At 35.4% G+C, this 6045-nt stretch overlaps 1 non-coding gene across 1 annotated transcript; it reads left to right on the forward strand.

The window, feature by feature from the left end:
- Nucleotides 1–695: 695 nt before the first annotated feature.
- On the forward strand, nt 696–769 carry TRNAI-AAU (transfer RNA isoleucine (anticodon AAU)). The gene has a single exon. It is a non-coding gene; the product is annotated as a tRNA-Ile (tRNA).
- The last annotated feature ends 5276 nt before the right edge of the window (nt 770–6045 follow it).

Consider the following 6045-nt stretch of genomic DNA (forward strand, 5'->3'; position numbering starts at 1 on the left):
AATACGCCTTTGATATTAATGTCTTCTTGACAATAGATCTGAATTTTGTATCCGTTTCATTTATAATATTTTTTGGAATTTTATTATAAAACGTATGCAATTTCCCAGAAAAGACTTTTGGTTTTAGCCAGTCTGTAAGATGGAACTTTAAGCTTCCCTGTGTTTCTAGTAGCCTTTGGCTTATCGACGTTAAAAACACATATGTTTTTTCCTAACATACATGATTATTTCATGTACACGATCAAGAACAAGATCTTAAAGATTCACGCGTCGTCAAATTATAAATTGCTCTAATTGCTCTCTTTTGTAAGGTAAATAAAGAATAAGTAAAACGAAGTAGTACGAAGAATATGTTTGTACGTACATTGTTAGTAATGTTACTCAGTAAAATGTACGAAGAACAAGGACTATCGCCACGTACGAGTAGGTAAGTACCTACCTAATTTTTTAATGAAATGAGAACTTTAAACTTCTTGTATTAATTTCCAAAATCACAAAACTAGGAACTCTGGGTTCGTTCTGTAAAACTAAGTACATTATGATAAAAAAGCTATCCTACTACATAGAAAATAAATAATCTCTGATATTCGGAAGGCGGCCAGGTGGTTTATCTCATTAACAATACATTGTGTTAATCTTCTTTTGTTTTTATTATACCAGAGGTGCTGATCGCAAATTTCAGTACTATTCTCATCGGCCCATTAGCTCAGTTGGTTAGAGCGTCGTGCTAATAACGCGAAGGTCGCGGGTTCGATCCCCTCATGGGCCACGCATCTTTTTGTTTCTTTGTTGAACAGATTTTTGTTCTATATCGAAGTACCTGATAAGTTTTTGGTCAAAATTTAATTTTCAATACAACCTTTTTTTGCTTACTTTACTTTTTGTCGACTTTACTTGCATTGTCACCCAAATTACATTTGCATACCAAATTTCAAGTCGATGCCATTAACCGTTGAAGAGTTCCGTCCTGCGGAGATGATCCTTGCCGGACTACCAGATTTATTGCATTGTCACGCAATTTACATAAGTACGCCAAATTTCAAGTCAATCCGACTACTGGAACATGGTCGAATTTAACTTACAAGATTTGACTACACACGGACCGACAACGGCACAGGTGAAACCAAATAAAAGCTTATAATAAAAAGTTACAAATCTGATTTAATCTTGTCAACTATCCGAAAAATCAATTTTCACTTCTCATGCTCGTAAAGTTCGTGTCTATGCTGGATCTAGGCGACATAAAATGTATTTTTATGCTCTAGTGCATAAAGTAAATTTTTCGTCTAAGACCAAAGCAATCAGGTGTAAACAGCCACAAACAAAGAAGTTTCTACATATATTTTTTAATAATTTTTAATTTATATAAGACTAAAAATCAATCAAATCAATCTAATAGATCATAAAACTAAAAAAATATACTTATTAATAGTAATGCGTGAAAAATAAAAGGTACATAGTAAGTGAACAATTGTTTCCACTGTTACTATTTCATTTCCTCGCCATCAAAGTGAAAAGCAGTGTGTAAAACTCGAACATTAAACCCATTTTCCCCTCGACGTGTCTATCCAACCTCGTCTTACCTCGCTCGTTTTATGCTCTTATTGTACAATCTACTATTGAACTGCAGTGGTAGCACACATTTTTATTTTTTTACCTACCACTTTCGAATTGTGTTTTCCGGTGACGTGATAAAAAAAATCGGAACCCAAGACCCAAATCATTGCTAGCAAGAGTGGTTTAAAGAACAGATTATTTTATTATCTGAAACAAATAATAAAACACGCAATATTTATTGCATCGACATTAAACTACCGTGCGTACGTAAAAGTGATTAGATTGCTTTAATCAAATCATTTGTAAACTAATGCGGCGTAAAACTACAAGACCAACGGCTATATCTCTACCCGTATCTACTTGACGAGTTTACAACCTCTGATATCGTCAATGTATTCTTCACATACCGATTTTATCCTATTTATCAAAGAAATACTGACTGATTTAGACTTACGCATATGAAAAGACAGAAATGTTTTTTTATGATATTTATACAACCTTTTTTTTAATACCTATTCACTTGTTTAAACTTTATTCATGAATTCGGAGTCACTTTTAGCAATTTTAGGTTTTAAGTTCGACCAAAAACGGTACAATAGTGACAGGTTGCTAGCCTGTCGCCTACGGTACACCTTAACCTATATCCTCAGTCGCCTCTTACGACATCCACGGAAGAAATGGAGATGATTTTCTCAGCTCAGTCTGTAACGAAGCTAAATGCTCCAAAAATGGATTATTGCATGATGGTGCTTCAAAAAAGATTAACTTTCTTTGGTAAGTACCATAATCTACTAAAACCTATTGAAAGAAAAAACGAAAAAACATGTGTGCTCACTGACAGCGGAAGAGGCACGATAAAATTTATTAGTATTATTTTAGGGATATTGACACAATTTTTTTATTTATAGATGAATACTACTAAATTACTAAAAGGGACTTGCTTATATTTATTACCTACTAGCTGTTGCCCGCGACTCCGTCCGCGTAGTAATAGTTTATCGCTACTTATCCGGCGGGAACTATGCAATTTTCCAGGATATAAACTATCCTATGTCCTTCCTCGGGACTCAAATTATCTGTATACCGATTGCATCTAAATCAGTTCAGAGGTTTAGACGTGATGAAGTAACAAACAAACAAAGAGGCATACAAACTTTCGCATTTCTAATATTACTGGGATAAGTAGGATATTTTAGTAGGATTAGGCAGGTATTGCCCAGATTTTCAAAAAGGGTTTTATGACCGACTTTCACGTTTACTTGGGTACCTAATAGTTGTAGGTAAGTACAGTTTACAGCAAGTATTATTACAGCGTTGATTGAGATACAAAAACAAACGCATCGCATGTTTAGCTCAACTGTTTCACAGCTAATTAAGACAGATTTACCTACAGGACGAGCAGTTCCTCAGACCGACAGTTTTCGCGTCGACGTAATGAAGATTAACCACCTAGTTGTGTTGCTCATTAGAATTCACACTTCGATCTGCTCAGACTATACCTACGTCTATTTTTTAAGTTCGATCGGGCATCGTGAAATGGTCTGTTGCTTTAAAGGAGTTTTATTGAAGACAAAGAATAAAAGAATCTGCTCTCTTTCTCCTATTAGGTTTTTTTTATTTATTCCTAATCATAAATGTTACAAAGAAATATACAAAAGAACCGAACAAAAACCATACCTGGTTTATCTGTCGCTACGTCGCTTACTGTTATTTCACGTACCTATCCATATTCACCCATCACAGACACACAATGCTTTTAATATTTTTCTAATATGGTTCTTAAGCTATTTCAGTCTGTTGATCAACGCATACAGAATTCAAAGTTTTATCAACTACACTACACTACTTACCACGTCTACTTCTAGTTTTACAATACAATACAATACAATTACTCTGAATTGTACACCAGAAATAGTCAACGATACAGAAAATAGGTACATAGAGAGAAAATTACAAGGTAAGCAATAGGCGGCCTTATCGCTAAAGAGCGATCTCTTCCAGGCAACCTTTTTTTACAGAAAAAAGGAAGGACTAGTTTACAGCAGGTGGTGCATCAACAGTAGATAGAATATTGAAACACAGCAAAAATAAATCTACACATACATTTATCGTAAACAACAGACAGCGACATATAAATAAACTAGCTTTCAGCCCGCGACTTATTCCGCGTTAAATTATTTTTTCGCGTGAAACACAATAATAAATAATAATTCCAGCATAAAAGTAGCGTACCTATACCATGTCCTCTTTATCAAAATCAGCAAAGCGGATTAGGTTGCATTTCCACCAGAGATGTGCGAAGATGTGTTGCGAGGAATGCGTTTGTCATGAACCAATAAAAACACTTCATTTATCTATCCTCAGCTCATCTTTAGTTTAAACAGCTCGCCTAGGTAAATAAAGCGTATCTATAGTGCTAGCGGTACGCCAAAAAACGCTGCAAATGGTGTTAAAAGCATGAAAATCGGAGCGATTGATCTTTAGGCCATACAAATCAATTTGACCCATAGCACAAAAAAAAAACAGAAAAAGAAGAGGAGTTATGACGTCATATCGCGCGCTAAATGTAAATATTTTCAAAATTGCTTTCTTGTAGTTGGATATGAGGCTATTTCATATAATTTTAGGTATATTTTACAAATAATGATTCAACCGTATCATATCTGGAGGAGCCCAAACTTGGTATGTTTTGAAAATGATTTTTGTATTAATTTAAAAGAAGTGACTGAAATTATAGGATATATTTTTAGAATCGGCTTAGTAAGCCCTTTCATTAGATTCCACACACGATAGGTTTCAGAACAAAAAAAAATCCTATAAAAAAAAGATGACGTCATAACTCCTCTCCTTTATTCCTTTTTTTTCGTGCTACGAGTCAAATTGATTCGTATGGCCTAAAAATCAATCGTTCCAATTTTCATGATTTTAAGATAATCATTTAAGTATTTATTTATCTTAGGCCTCTAGGTTGGCAACGCATCTGCAATCCCCCTGGTGTTGCAGGTGTCTATGGGCGGTGGTGATCTCTTACCATCTGGAGACCCACTTGTTTGTCATCCAGTCGAATAAAAAAAAACCTTTTATTTCTTATACCGTGATACTTCCACTAATATTATAATGCAAACGTTTGTAAACCTGTTTTTTTGTTTGTTAGGTACCTTTTTACGTCTAAACTGTCTCAACCGTCTAAACTGTCGCACACAGAGGAGACCATGAGAGAGTGCGGTCAAAAATAACACCTAGGCTCTTGACCTGATATTATGCAAACGGTATTTAGTACTCCGTCAAAAAGCACTGGTGGCAGAGACCGCAAAGTCGTTTTCGTTTTAGCATTTAAACTATACATATTTAAAAGATTGTTTTAAATAGAGTATCTACCTACACACGGGCGGCGGCAAAGCCCAAAAGCGTTGTCCTACTGTCAGTAAAATAATATATGTACTATGTCTACATTTATTATATAGATATACTACTGTGAAAGCTGTGCTGCAAAGAGACCTCATGAACTTTTTTAAATCTGAATTTAGTTAATGCTGAATTCCTACTTAAATAATAAAATAATTAATCTGTTTTTTAAGAAGACCTTTTACAAAGTGTTGTAAATTGTGGTCATAAATAAAATTATCCCATCGGTGCGTTCAAAGAAATTACTGAGACGATCGATTCCAATTGATATTTGTCGAGTAAGATTCTTTTAATCCGCGAATTTAAATGTAAGATTTAGTAGTTATTTATACCAATAATAAAATAACTGCTCTGTATTATTGACTCCAAATAATTGTGTGGTTCATATTTAAATAGCAGTAACTTGTTGATGTTGATTTCTGAGACCGAAAGTGTTATCATAATGACGTTGCCAATACTCAAAATAAGTATTCTATGGACCCAAAACAGGTAGATAATGTCCATATAAGGTTTTTATTGAAAGGTTTTTAAAAATGTGGACGTTTTCATAAACTCAATACTTAATAAAAGGCGTCTGGCTTCATTAAGTATATTTAGACGGGAACCAGTTTGTTTTCAGTAAAAATAACCTTACTTTTTATGATAATAAGCCCAACCTTAATGGTACTTCTTTGTACACTTCTGAACCAATTCAGGACATTGAATATATCTCGAGAAATGGCATACCGGTAAAAGCTTAACTTACTTTAGCACCTAGTAATGCCCTATCCAGACTCACGCGAGACGCCTCCTGGACTAGAGGCTCTCGGCACGAGTCTTGGCGAGTGGAGGCTGCAGGAGTGCTAGCTATCCGAACTCTCAATTTATTTAGTTACTTGCTACGTTTACTATCCTCTCTCCTTTGACTCTCGCTCGAAAAACCGACACAAAGCGGAGCGAGGCGAGGGAAAACGAGGGGACACGAGCGCACCGTCATCACTCTCGCACTAGCCTTCCCTCGTGTAGCCTCGTGGAGTCTGGATGGGCATAACAATCGCGAACGAGCCAAATTCACACAGCGCTGAACTCGTAGTGACAAACCTA

Source organism: Choristoneura fumiferana, chromosome 14, assembly GCF_025370935.1.
Source record: "Choristoneura fumiferana chromosome 14, NRCan_CFum_1, whole genome shotgun sequence".
Taxonomy (NCBI): domain Eukaryota; kingdom Metazoa; phylum Arthropoda; class Insecta; order Lepidoptera; family Tortricidae; genus Choristoneura; species Choristoneura fumiferana.